This window comes from Scyliorhinus canicula, chromosome 5, assembly GCF_902713615.1.
Source record: "Scyliorhinus canicula chromosome 5, sScyCan1.1, whole genome shotgun sequence".
Classification (NCBI taxonomy): domain Eukaryota; kingdom Metazoa; phylum Chordata; class Chondrichthyes; order Carcharhiniformes; family Scyliorhinidae; genus Scyliorhinus; species Scyliorhinus canicula.
In genome coordinates this window covers 142624332-142639682 of record NC_052150.1, presented here as the reverse complement: position 1 = coordinate 142639682, position 15351 = coordinate 142624332, and positions in this window count along the sequence as shown.

Here is a 15351-nt window from a genome sequence, read left to right as displayed (position 1 = left end):
AAGGCGTCGGAGGCCGCACCTTGCCCCCTATTCTCTCCCCCCCCCCCCCCCCCCCCCCCCGGGGTCTAGGAGGGCTGTGCCGTAAATCTTGACCGCGGGGCCTTGTCGCTGGCGTCAAGGCACGGCGCGCCGAGAATGACGCCTAATGACGTCAGCTGCGCATGCGCAGGTTGGCCGGCTCCAACCCGCGCATGCGCGGCTGATGTCACGACGGCTGACGGCTCAAACCTGCGCATGCGTGGTTGCCGTATTCCCCTCCGCTTCCCCGCAAGACGTGGCGGCTTGATCTTGCGGGGCGGCGGAGGGGAAAGAGTGCGTCCCTTTGAGACGTTGGCCCGACGGTCGGTGGGCACCGATCGCGGGCCAGTCCCCTCCCGAGCACGGCCGTGGTGTTCACTCCCCTCTCCGCCCCCCACAAGCCCCATACTCACCTTTGGCGCGCTGTTCACGCCGGCAGCGACCAGGTGTGGTTGCCGCCGGCGTGAACCGGTCGGTAACGGCAGGCTGCTCGGCCCATCCGGGTCGCCGTGAAAAACAGCGGCCCGCATTTTGGAGGGGTGGGAGAATCGGCGGGGGTGCCAGAGCGGCCCTTCCGCGATTCTCCCACCCGGCGTGGGAGTGGAGAATCGCGCCCTAGTCTCCCGTTGGGAGAATCCCGCCCCTTGTACTTTAGGAGTGTGAATGAATCTTAGTTAATAATAAATTTATAGTTTTGTTCATTAACAAAGCTTTGTGTTCTTTATTCAACACTACACATCCAAGCCATCCAAGTAAAGCAAAATAGAGGACAACATGCTACCAAAAGTGGACAACTTTAAATTGTAAAGAACACAATAAGTTGAGGGTTGAAATGATCCTGTGTGTTCTACTGGGCAGAATTCTTGTTGGAAGGGATTATTGAATTTGGAAGGGCAATTTTTCAATGGTTCAATTTGCAAGTTTTGAGCTGGCTACAGTGCACAAATATTCTAATGCAAATTACTGGTTTAAAAATCATAATGCATGCAAAAAGCCTGGTTCATTTGCATGGATATGGCCTTGTACTACATAGCTGTCTGTCCACCCAAATATTCAGTTACTGTGGCGTTACTGGTTATAAATTCATGCCTACACTTATCCAGGCCGTAAGTAAAGCTACAATAATGTATACCCTAAAGTAACTTGATATATTTGTGTGAAAACTAACTTGTTGATTTGGAGACCTGATGGTTGTGAAATCTTTTTGCTTTCAGCTCTGCATTCTCCACTCTCTCTCCCTACCTCCCTCCAGTATCTGGTTCTGAACTCCGTCAGTAGATGAATTAAACCCATCCAGAAAATGTGCTGCTTCGTTTGCTAAATCCTCTTGTCAACACTGGAAGCACAATTGGTCTTTTTGGTCAGCCCTTGTCTAATTGGATTGATTGTTCTCCTCCTCCCCACCGGGTCCATGTTTTGCCTTAAATTGCTGTTTTTGGTTCAAGTAGAATACAGCAATTGGAAATTTGATCCTAAGTGTTGTGATCTGTGGTTGCACAAGGCCTGTGCCGAGGTAGAACACTTTTCTTTTGGAAAGGGCAGGGCGGGGCCGAGGGAGGGTCTCCTTTTTTTTTTGCTTTTTAAAAACCGATATGTATTTTACTGCCAATGACATCGCTCTTGATGTAATTTTCTATGAGTACAATTTTATAATCCTTGTTTCTTCAGGAAGCAGACCGGTTGAAGCCCTCTCTTGCATACAGTTTATACTTTAAACTGAGCCTCCACTCTAACCAGGTGGTTAATTTGATTTGAAAATTCTAGAACTCTTCAAATGGGACAGGTGCATGGGACACCTTCCAGATTAATAGTGAGGTTTGAGTAAATGAACACTTTTTTTGTTGTATATTTTGTTTGAACTCAATCTGGATGTGACTTTACCACTGACCACTTCCATGTTTAATCACATCACTAATATCTCAGTCACGTATTCTGTAATTGTCTTTAAAACCACTTTTAGAAACTACTGTTTAGGGGCTGTTTAGCACACTGGGCTAAATCGCTGGCTTTGAAAGCAGACCAAGGCAGGCCAGCAGCACGGTTTGATTCCCGTACCAGCCTCCCCGAACAGGCACCGGACGGAATGTGACTACTAGGGGCTTTTCACAGTAACTTCATTGAAGCCTACTCGTGACAATAAGCGATTTTCATTTCATTTCATTTTCACTTTATGCACATGTTTCTGGAATGTATTGTCCTATTATGAATAAGTTTATTAGCAAATATTTGCTTGTGCTTTTAATGTTTTAATTGCAGTTCCAGTTTATTTTTAATTTTGTGATGGCACAGACCCTTTACTCCTCTTGCTAAAAAGAAATGTGAAAGAACTAACAATTTTTTTGGATTTGCATGCGGTCCTGATCACTTATTGCACCGATTAGCTAAAGTTAGCAGCAACAAATGGACACATGTTACGGGAGGCTTCGCTTTCTTGCCCTTGTTGGTTTTTGACCCTTGCTTTCACTGCATTGAACAATATCTATTTAATCCTAAATGCATTCTAGTTTGAAGCAGCTATTAAATTTACTGCACTCTTTAAAAAAAAATAAAAAAATTCCTTCACCTTTTGCACTCCTTAATGGAGTGTGCTTCTACGGATGTCTATCACACTTGCATATCGTATCCATATGATTGTTCCGCATGTGAGTATTGGCAGACCATTTAGCTGTGGGAGCATCACAGCCTGATTACATTGACACTTTATACAATTCTAGCACCGGGAGCTGAATGCTGAGTAATTTTTGCCCTTAACCGAGGAGTGCCTGGCTAGTTGTTGCTTCCGTTGGGATAACTAACTCAGCACTGAGAGAATTATATTTCCTGATCTGAACTATCCTTGGCTACTGACTTAGACTGATTGTTTAAAAGTGCAAAAACAAAATACTGCAAATGCTGCATGACCTGCTGAGCATTTCCACCATTTTTTGTTTTTATCCTATAACATACTTTTAATTTGGGTTTAATTGGGTGTTTTGAGCCTTGGTCTGATTCAAGTGACTTGTGTAGTAAACCTGCTAGATCCCATGGGACTGACTTCCACCTTTTACTGGAACTTGTTCTGGCGGTATGCCTATGGGCTATATCATAGTTGGGTGGTGTGAGACCTCCAACCAGCAGATGGCAGTACAGACACACCATGCAGTCTCCAGACCAAGGCCATGTGACCTGGGACCTGGATATAAAGAGAGGCACATCCAGCCATCTTCAGAAGAAGAAGAAGGAGAGGGTAATAAGACATACATGTAATTGGTCAGTGCTAGGTGTAAGTTCCAGAGAAGTAGCAAAACTCCATGGTAACGTGCTTTGTATCAGATTGCCAACTCGAGACTCAATAAAAGGATCCTGGTTGGACATCAAATTGTTTGATGAGTTACGTCATAAAGAACAAGGGACCAGACACAACATGGTAACACGGTGCTGAAGATTTGAGGTTCGAAATGGCAGTGATAACGTTAGGTATTCGACTTGAAGACTGGTCTGGTGAACTGCATCCTGAGGCAACCCAACATGTAAGAAATGCTCAAGCTTGAGATGGACGGACAGAGGGCCCCCATCAGCTTCAGATAGGTAACACAGGTGAGAACTGGCGGCTGTTCCAACAGCGGTTTGAACTTTGTGTATTGGCTGTGGGCATGCAGGCTCAGCCTGATGAAAGGTGAATCGCGTTGATGCTAACATTGGCAGGTTCACAAGCGCTTGAACCATATACATTATTTGTCTTTGAAAGTGAGGGGGGATCAGAAGAACTTTGATAAATTGCTTCAATAAGCATTGTTCCCCCAAGAAGAATGAAACGTTTGAACGCTATATGTTTCGTATGCGTACCAAGAGACCTGGCGAATCATTTGACAATTTTTTCACAGACTAGAGGCTGAAGACCCAGTCATGCAACTTTGGTGACTTGAAATCTTCCTTAATTTTCGTCCAAAGGGGGATGTGGTGATATGCCCATGGGCCATATCATAGTTGGATGGTGTGAGACCTTCAACCAGCAGGTGACAGTACAGACACACCATGTGGTCCCCAGACCAAGTTCATGTGACCTGGGACCTGGATAATAAGAGAGACACATGCAGTCACCTTCAGAAGATTTGTTTTTAAAAATATTTTTATTAGCATTTTTAATTTTATATAGAGTTGCATTTTGAGTTTGATATGTACAGTCCTCATGCATAAATCACAAAAAGCTAGTCTGCAAGCTCAGTAGGCAAATGGAATGTTGGCCTTTATTTCAAAGGTAAGCAGTATAATAATAGGGAAATGTTGCTAAAACTATACATGGCACTAGTTAGACCACACCGAGATTATTGTGAACAGTTTTTGTCCCCTTATCTAAGAAAAGATATACTGGCATTGGAGGCAGTCCAGAGAAGATTCACTTGGTTAATCCTGGGTTTGGAGGGTTTTTCTTTTAAGGAGAGGTTGAGTTGGTTGAGCCTGTACTCATTGGAGTTTAGAAGAATGAAAGGCGACTTATTGAGGCATATAGGATTCTCGGGGGGAGGGGGGGGGGGGCTTGACAGGGTAGTATTGAGAGGATGTTTCGTCCTGTGGGAGATCTAGGACCAGAGGGCATAATCTCAGAGTAAGGGATTGCACATTTAAGACAAAGATGAGGAGGAATTTCTTCTCTCAGAGGGTAGTGAATCTGTGGAATTCTTTACCACAGAGAGCTGTAGAGAAGAACAAAACAAAGAACAAAGAAAAATACAGCACAGGAACAGGCCCTTCGGCCCTCCCAACCTGCGCCGATCCAGATCCTTTATCTAAACCTGTTGCCTATTTACCAAGGATCTACTTCTCTCTGTTCCCCGCCCGTTCATATATCTGTCCAGATGCATCTTAAAGATGCTATTGTGCCCGCCTCTACCACCTCCGCTGGTAAAGCGTTCCAGGCACCCACCACCCTCTGCGTAAAAAAACATTCCACGCACATCTCCCTTAAACTTTCCCCCTCTCACCTTGAAATTGTGACCCCTTGTAATTGACACCCCCACTCTTGGAAAAAGCTTGTTGATATCCACTCTGTCCATACCTCTCATAATTTTGTAGACCTCAATCAGGTCCCCCCTCAACCTCCGTCTTTCCAACGAAAACAATCCTAACCTACTCAACTTTTCTACATAGCTAGCACCCTCCATACCAGGCAACATCCTGGTGAACCTCTTCTGCACCCTCTCTAAAGCATCCACATCCTTCTGGTAATGTGGCGACCAGAACTGCACGCAGTATTCCAAATGTGGCCTAGCCAAAGTCCTATACAACTGTAACATGACCTGCCGACTCTTGTACTCAATACCCCGTCCGATGAAGGCACGCATGCTGTATACCTTCTTGACCACTCTATCGACCTGCGTTGCCACCTTCAGGGTACAATGGACCTGAACTCCCAGATCTCTCTGTACATCAATTTTCCCCAGGACTCTTCCATTGACCATATAGTCCGCTCTTGAATTAGATCTTCCAAAATGCATCACCTTGCATTTGCCTGGATTGAACTCCATCTGCTATTTCTCTGCCCAACTCTCCAATCTATCTATATTTTGCTGTATTCTCTGGCAGTCCTCCTCGTTATCTGCAACTCCACCAATCTTAATATCATCTGCAAACTTGCTCATCAGACCACCTATACCCTCGTCCATATCATTTCTGTATATCACAAACAACAGTGGTCCGAGCACGGATCCCTGTGGAACACCACTAGTCACCTTTCTCCATTTTGAGACACTCCCTTCCACCACTACTCTCTGTCTCCTGTTGTCCAGCCAGTTCTTTATCCATCTAGCTAGTACACCCTGAACCCCATACGACTTCACTTTTTCCATCAACCTGCCATGGGAAACGTTATCAAACGCCTTACTGAAGTCCATGTATAAGGGGTCATTAAGTATGTTGACGGCTGAGATATCCAGATGTTTAATTAGTAAGAGGGTGATGGGGATAAATGGGGAAATTGAAGTTGAGGATTTATCAGATTGGCCATGATCTCATTGACTGGTGGGCAGAGCAGGCTCGATGGACTGAATGGCCTACCTCTGCTCCTATTTCTTATTGTTTCATCTTATGGTCACAAATTGGGAGAGGGGAGTGTACAGCGGGACCTGGGTGTCCTTGTGCACCAGTCGCTGAAGGTAAGCATGCAGATGCAGCAGGCGGTAAAGAAGGTATGTTGGCCTTCATTGCGAGAGGTTTCGAGTACAGAAGCAGGGATGTGTTGCTGCAATTTTATAGGGCTTTGGTGAGGCCACACTTAAAAATACTGTGTGCAGTTTTGGTCTCCTTTTTCTGAGGAAGGATGTTCATTCTCTCGAGGGTGTGCAGCAAAGGTTTAACAGACTGATTCCACGGATGGCGAGACTGTCATATGAGGAGAGATTGACTATGTTAGGATTGTTTTCGCTGGAGTTCGGAAGAATGAGGGGTGATCTCATAGAGACTTATAAAATTCTAACAGATCTAGATAGGGTAGATGCAGGGAAGATATTACCAATGATGGGTGTGTTCAGAACCAGGGGTCACAGTCGGAGGATTAAGGGTAAACCATTTCAGACAGAGATGAATCCCGCCCTGCCGCTCTGACGCTGGCTGCCGAATTCTCCGGTGCTGGTTTTCGGACGGGGGTGGGGATCGTGCCGCTACAGTCGGGGGCTGTTGGCAGCAGTCCCCCTGGCAATTCTCTGGGCCCCGATGGGCCAAGTGGCCACCCGTTCCTGGCCAGTCCCGCGGCATGAAATGGACATGGTCCATCCCTACGGGACCTGGCTTGTCGGCCGTCTAGCAGGGTCCTCGGTGGGGGAGGGGCCACGGTGGCCTGGACCGCAATCGGAACCCACCGATCTGCAGGCGGGCCTGTGCCGTGGGGCACTCTTTCCCTCCGCGCCGGCCTCTGTAGGGCTCCGCCATGGCTGGCGTGGAGCAGAAACCCCCTGCACATGCGCAGTAAACACGCCGGCGGTTCTGCGCATGCGCCAACTTGCGCCAGCTGGCGGCGGCCCTTTGGCGCCGATTGGCGCGGCGCCAACCCTTCCAGCGCAGGCCTAGCCCCTGGAAGGGCGGAGGATTCCGCAACTTCCGGGCGGCCCGATGCCGAGTGATTCACGCCGCTCTTAACGTCGGTACGGGCCGCCCCGCCAATTCCGGCAGAATCCCGGTCTCCTCCAGCTCCTATCTTCTATGTATCTATGGTCTAAGGAGCCTTGGTGATTTCCTGCAGTGCACCATGAAGATGGTTCACGCTGCTTCCCTATTCATCGGTGGCGGAAAGAGTGAATGTTTGTGGAAGGGATGCCACTATCTGTAGTCACATGGCATGGCATATCCTTCTCTCAATTCTGGTTCAATGAGAAGGGTGTTGTATCTTTACTATATCCAGATCCCTTGTCTAGGTGTTGGATGCCATGTTGTCCATCCAGTATTATTCTTATTGTACTTTGTCATAGTAGTCACACAACTGAGTGGCTTAGAAGCTCATTTTAGAGGACATTTAAGAGTCAACCACATTTCTCTGAGTGCGGAGTCACATAGCGATCAGATTTCGTTCCCGAATGACGATTAGTAAACCAGATAGGGTTTTTATGATAAACTGATAGTTAAGTGGTGATCATTATTGTTTCTAGCTTTTATCCAGATTTTCCAGATTTATAAATTAACTGAATTTAAATTCCTCAGTAGCTGTGCTGGAATTTGCTCTCATGTCCCCCTAATTATTTGTTCAGGCCTCTGGATGACTAGCCCAGTAATGTAATTTAGCATCTGTACTCATTAATTCAACTTCTCTGTGGCAGTGAGTTCCATATGTTCATCACTCTCTGCGGGGGGAAAAAAACCTCAGAATTTGTTATTTGATATCGTGGTGACTACCTTATATTTATGTCATCTAGTTTTGCTCTTCCCATTAGTGGAAACACTGTGGCCGGGGTTCTACAATCCCGGGGCCAAGTTCTGACGCCGGCGTGAAAAGCGGCGCCAACCACTCTGGCGTCAGCGGTCCTCGATAATCAGGTATGCTCCCCTTCCTAGGGGGCTAGGAGTGGTCGCGGCAGCTCCAGCAGTTTGTGCATGCGCACCGTGGCCGGCTCAGGTTCGCGCATGTGTGTGGGTTCCCGTCTCCATGCTAGCCCCCCGGGCAATATGGCGGAGCCCTACAGGGGCCCGGCACGGATGAACATAGGCTCCCCATGGAACCAGCCCACCTGCCGATCAGTAGGCCCCGATCGCGGCCAGGCCACCGTGGAGGCTCTCCCCGGGGTCGGATCCCCCCTTTCCCTCCTCCAGGACGGTCCCCGCAGTCACAACCTTCAGGTCCCGCCGTGTGGGACCATACGTGACACATGCCGGTGGGACTCGGCCGAACTCGGTGGGCATCGGCCCGGAGAATCGCCGGGGGGAGGGGGGGGGGGGTGTAGCCACCTAAGATGGACACTGGGCTAACAAAATGGAGAAAACAGTTTAGCCAGGACAAGCAGTCTGCAAAAGCTAATTAGCATTCTGCACGTAGCAAAACTAGTTTATGGCCAGGTGGAAGATCTCAACCAAAGGTGTAAATAGCAAAACGCTTTGCATAGTAATAAGGCAATCCAGATCTGGGCACACACAATAGCAACATTTGGTTTTGAATGGATACTTTGAGTGGACGCCCAGACGAAACGGCACCAGAAGTATCCATCACAAAAGACCCTAGAGACCGCCCCACCCATCGAGAAGAGACCCTCAGATTGGGGGATTTGTAAGACATCGATTGGGAAATTATCCAATCGATACATGGCAGGTAAAGGCCCGCCCAGAAAAGGCACGGACATTGGGGGCCCTATAAAGATAGACCCCGCACATGGTTCTGTCTGTTTTTGCTCCGGCTCCGCTTTGACTTCGACCCAGATCTGCTGTTGTATCCTGACTCCGACTCCAGCCGTTGATCCTGTCTTCCATCACCAGCCGTTGAGCACCTGCCATCGTTCAGTAAGTCCCAAAACGACGCTCGCTACGTGAACCCAGCCTTGCCTATACATTAATCAACTAGTAACGAACAGAAGGTGCAGCCCAGAAAGGAACAAAGGCCTTGTCCCCTGACCTTGCTGGTTCCCACTTAGATAAGTATTTAGTCTCGTTTAATAGTAGAAATAGGTATTAGTCTTTAGCGTGTGCATGCGTATTTATTATATTTGTATAATAAATATTGATCGTTGGAACTTACTAATCGGTGTATAGTTTTATTACTTTGAACCTGAACTTGAGATACTTGTGAGGTGTCTATATACGGCACCTGGCGACTCCGAGCTGAAATTACACACACAGAGCTGTAGCAGTGTTAAGCACACGGCCTTTAAACGGAGGCGTGTTAATACACTCCAATAAACGCGTAATACACTCAAGTAAAACGTGCAACAGGGGCGCTTTCAACAGCCGCCGACTGGCGTGGCGGCGATCCCACTGGCACCCGAAAATTGGCATCAGAGAATCGTCAAGCCTGCGTCGAGGCGGTGTGCCGCGATTCTCGCATCCCCCGGGGATTCTGCAATCCGTCGCGGAGTCGGAGAATCCCGGCCTCTGTGTCTACTTTATCAAAACCTTTCAGAATTTTAAAGGCCTGGAGTAGATGATCCCTCAGCCTCACTTTTCAAGAGAACAGAGATCTAGCCTGTTCACCTTTTTCTGATAAGTATGAAGCATTTCTGGCACCAAACTTGCAAATCCTTTTTGTACCCTCTCGAGTGCCTCTATATTCATTTTGTAATGACCAGAACCATACACAATGCTCCAAATGTAGTCTAACCAAGGTTATATTAATGTCGTCTTGTTATTTGTTGCAGTCTTTTTCAGTATTGACTATTTCAATCCCTCTCCCCAATTTAGTGTTATTGGCAGATTTTGAAATTTTACGTTTGTTTCTTGAGCCTAAATCATTAATATACATTTATACATGTATACATTAATATACATTTGGTCAAGAGTGGGGCAGCAAGACCTCACTTTCCACCTTCTGCTATTCTGAATAACTACCCTTTACCCTTAGTCTCTACTTTCAGTTCTGCAGTCAGCTAGCCATTCATTCTAAATTAACTGCAGATAATCACAGAATCCCTACAGTGCAGAAGGAGGCCATTCGGCCCATCAAGTCTGCACCAACCCTCTGAAAGAGCACCCTACCACAGTGCAGAAGGAGGCCATTTTTCAGTTAACATACTTCAGGAACACACCAATGTTGGAATGTATGCATGCATCTTTTAATTCCTCAGTTCAGATCAGCACTCAAAGTACGGGTTATGCGGCAACAACTGATGTGCTGTTCCAAGGCTTGTGTCTGAGCATTCACTTGATGAATTGGGAACTCATGCCTGCAGGTAGAGCCCTCTGCTGGAACAAGGTAGAAATGGCAGCAAGAGATTCAGTCAGGGTTGGTAGTTTGAGCTGAATTTTCCCAGCCCTGAGGAAACCGGGTTGGAGGAGAGGGCTGGGCTCGGGAAAACAAGGGGAAGCTGCAGGGCCGGTGTACACTGAAACACGTCACTCACAGCCAATTCTGAACAGAACTACTTTGATTCCCTTCCAGAATTTACATGTCAATCATTCTGCTGAGCCAATTGCAGAGGAGTGGGCAGCTGTTTCCTGACCCCCCACCCCCCTGCCGGTCAGACCTATATACCCATGCGGTTTGTAATGTTGTGAGCTATGCAGTGAGGAGTGCCAATATGGTATGGGGGGGGGGGGGGGGGGGGGGGAGAAGAAGACTCGCAGTGCCCTATGGGGGTTGTAGTCTTACTACGCACAGCAACAGTTGGGGCCCAGCATTTGGGAGTTTGAATTTGAGAAAGTGTGAACCCGAGTGGCTGTTACGTGGGCGAGGTTGGCATTGCAGGTGTAAAACCTACGCCCAGATGATGGGAACCAAGATTGCAAATGATTAACCCCCTCTATGCCTATCCCCCACCCTCCCCTCTCTCACTCACTTCAACCCCTCCCTCACCCCACCCCCCCCCCCTACCATATACTCGCTCCCTCACCCTCCCTATTCTTCCCTCACCACCCATCCTCCATTAGGAAAATACTGATTTTGAGAGTGGGAGTTTGTGTGTGTGTGTTTAAATATGTGTGAGACCCTTTTGTATCTGGGGTCCTTCAGCAGTGGGCCGACCATGGTGAGTTCTTGCAATGCATCTTGTAGATGGTACACATGGATGGCACTGTTCTTCAGTGGTGGAGGGTTTGAATGTTTTTGAAAGGGGTAGCAATCAAGCGAGCTGCTTTGTGATGGATGGTGTCAAGCTTCATGAGTGTTTTTTAGCTGCACTCATCCAGGCAAATGGAGAATATTCCATTACACTCCTGACTTGTGTCTTGTAGATGATGGACAGGCTTTGGGAGCTCAGGAGGTAAGTTACTTGCTGTAGGATTCCTATATTTTGACCTGCTACAGTAGCCACAGTATTAGTATGGCTAGTCGGGTTCAGTTTCTGATCAATGGTAACCTCCAGGATGTTGATTGTGGGAGATACACGGATGGTAATGCCATTGAATGTCATGGGGCAATGGTTAGATCCTCTCTTGTAGGAAATTGTCATTGCCTGGCACTTGTGTGGTGCGAATATAACTTGCCACAAACCTGCATATTGACCAGGTCTCGTTGCATTTGGACATGGACTGTTTCATTATCTGACGAGTCGCGAATGATGCTGAACGTTGTACAGTCATCTGCGAATATCCCACTTCTGACCTTATGATGAAAGGGAGTTCATTAATGAAGCACCTGTAGATGGTTGGACCATGAACACTACCCTGAGGAGCTCATGCAGTGATGTCCTAGAGGTGAGATGATTGATCTCCAACCACCACATCCATTTTCCTTTGTGCCAAGCATGACTCCAACCAGTGGAAAGTTCCCTCCCTGATTCTTATTAACTCTCATCTAACCTCTGGCATTCAGCTCTTTTGTCCATGTTTGAACCAAGGCTGTTAAGAGGTCAGGAACTGAGTGACCCTGGTGGAATCCAAACTGAGCATTCATGAGCAGATTATAAGAACATTAGAACATAAGAACTAGGAGCAGGAGTAGGCATCTGGCCTTTGAGCCTGCTCCGCTATTCAATGAGATCATGGCTGATCTTTTGTGGACTTAGCTCCACTTTCCCGCCTGAACACCATAACCCTTTGTTCTTCAAAAAAACTAGTGACCTTTGTCTTGAAAGCATTTAATAAATAAGCCTCAACTGCTTCACTGGGCAGGGAATTCCATAGATTCACAACCACTTGGGTGAAGAAGTTCTTCCTAAGGTCAGTCCTAAATCTACTTTCCCTTATTTTGAGGTTATGCCCCCTAGTTCTGCTTTAGCTTGCCAGTGGAAACAACCTGCTCGCATCTATCCTATCTATTCCCTTCATAATTTTATATGTTTCTATAAGATCCCCCCGCATCCTTCTAAATTCCAACCAGTACAGTCCCAGTCTACTCAACCTCTCCTCGTAATCCAACCCCCTCAACTCCGGGATTCACCTAGTGAATCTCCTCTGCACACCCTCCAGCGCCAGTACATCTTTTCTCAGGTAAAAACTGAACAAATACTCCAGGTGTGGCCTCAGTAACACCTTATACAGTTGCAGCATAACCTCCTTAGTCTTAAACTCCATCCCTCTAGCAATGAAGGACAAAACTCCATTTGCCTTCGCAATCACCTGTTGCACCTGTAAACCAACTTTTTGAGACTCATGCACTAGCACACCCAGGTCTCTCTGCAGAGCAACATGTTTTGATATTTTATCATTTAAATAATAGTCCCTTCTGCTGTTATTCCTACCAAAAATTCCTACCTCACATTTGTCAACATTTCATTCCATCTGCCAGACCCTAGCCCATTCACTGAAACTATCCAAAACCCTTTGCAGACTTCCAGTATCCTCTACACTATTTGCTTTACCACTCATCTTAGTGTCGTCTGCAAACTTGGACACATTGCACTTGGTTCCCAACTCCAAATCATCTTTGTAAATTGTTAACAATTATGGGCTCAATATTGATCCCTGAGGGACACCACTAGCTACTGATTACCAACCAGAGAAACACCCATTAATCCCCACTCTTTGCCAGAGAAACACCCAATAATCCCCACTCTTTCCTTTCTATTAATTAACCAATCCTCTATCCATGCTACTACTTTACCCATGCATCTTTATCTTATGCAGCAACCTTGTGTGGCACCTTGTTAGAAGCTTTCTGGAAATCCAGATATACCACATCCATTTGCTCCCCATTGTCTACCGCACTGGTAATGTCCTCAAAAAAATCTACTAAATTAGTTAGGCATGACCTGTCCTTTGTGAACCCATGCTGCATCCGTCCAATGGGACAATTTCCATCTAGATGCCTCGCTATTTCTTCCTTGATGATAGATTCCAGCATCTTCCCTCCTACCGAAGTATCTTCCCTACTACCGAAGTTAAGCTAACTGGCCTATAATTACCTGCTTTCTGCCTAAACAGTGGTGTCATGTTTGCTAATTTCCAATCTGCCAGGACCACCCCAGAGTCTAGTGAATTTTGGTTATTGCTGAGTAAGTGCCACTTGATAGCACTGTTGATGACTCCTTCCATCACTTTGCTGATGATGGAGAGTAGATTGATAGGGCGGTAGTTGGCTGGGTTGGATTTGCCCTTTTCCTTGTGTCCAGGATACATCTGAGCAATTTTCTGTATTGCTGGGTTGATGCCAGTGTTTTGAATTTTATAGAAGGTGCACCAAACCCATGAAGCTTCAGTGGCTCAATAGCTTAGATGTGGCAAGAGCACAAAGTGAGATTATTGACGTCTGAAACCGATGGGCACTCTTGTGGAGAGTGTTCAAGCAGGAAGATTCAGGACTTTCATGGAAAGGGAATTCAATTTAAAGGGATTACTGAATGGAAGGACTACTGTGGAAGCCAATAACTGGACGGTTCTCTCCTGAAACTCCACAGTGAGCCCAGGCAAGTTGGGGGTGTGGTGACACCCACTGAGCAGCAGAGCGGATGCAGGAACAGCACACTGCCATTCACAGAATGCATGCCACATACTGTAATAGTTTCAAAAATTCATTTATGGGATGTGGGCATTGTGGCTGAGCCAATATTGTTTATCCCTAATTGCCCTTGAACTGAGTAGTTTGCTTGGCTATTTCAGAGCTAATTATGGGACCTGTTTGATATACCTTTGTGCCTGTACATAGTTAAACTTCATTGTCGTTTCCAATAAACTTCTTTGTTATACAAGAAGCCTCCTCAGTGTACCTCGTGCAGATCTCCATTGCCGATGCCCTGAGTCGGTTCCCGTTCCCTCAATGTCTGGCACCACTGCTGTGCCACAATGGATTGTCCTGGCATTACATTTTCTAGATGCCCTACCAGTCTCCTTGGCCCACATTAGGAACGTGACATGGTCCTCTCGAAGGTCAAATGAATGGTTCTAAGTGGATGGTACCACAACAAGTCAGATCAGCTCGGGCCCTACTAACTGAGGAAACACAAACTCAGTTGTGAAGACGAGTATTGCTTTGGAGTTCCCGGGTGGTGGTACTGGTACCACCTCCAGCAAGAGAGCCGCTGCTGCTTGAGTTACACAGTGTGCACCCTGGTGAAAAGTGAAAACCTTCGTCAGGAGCTAGATACGGTGACCAGATATTGAGAACCTAGTTTTTCACTGTGACCTCTGTCAGTCACAGCAAACATTGCCACCTGTAGTTCATCTGCATCCATGGGAGTGGCCTGGCCTTCCTTGGACAAGGTTACACATTGATTTTGCTGGCCCATTCCTGGGAAGGATGTTCTTGATACTGGTGGATGCCCGCTCCAAGTGGCTGGAGGTGCAAGAAATTGTGTCAACAACCTCAGTAGCCACCATTGAAACCCTGAGGTGCATTTTTGCCATTCATGGCCTTCCAAAGGTATTGGTTTCTGATAATGGCTTGGATTTCAAAGGGGAGGAATTCCAACATTTCACATCGACTAATGACAAATACCGTATCCAAACAGTTCCTTATCATCCAGCCTTGAATGGCCTGCCAGAAAGAGCGGTGCAAACTGCTAAATCTGCAAAGAAAATGCAATCAGGTAGGCCACTCCCAGTGGCTGGATGTCCAGGAAATGTCCTCATTTCCTCTTCTCGTACAATACCATCCCTCCAATTACTACTGGTGTCACACCAGCAGAGCTACTAATTGGTTGTCACCTTTATACTCAATTAGATCTGGGGCAGAATTCTCCGACACCCCCCCCCCCCCCCCCCTCGGGGGGTCAGAGAATCGCCCGGGGCCGGCGTCAATTCCACCCACGCCATGTCCCGAATTCTCTGCCCCCGAGATTCGGCGGGGCGGGA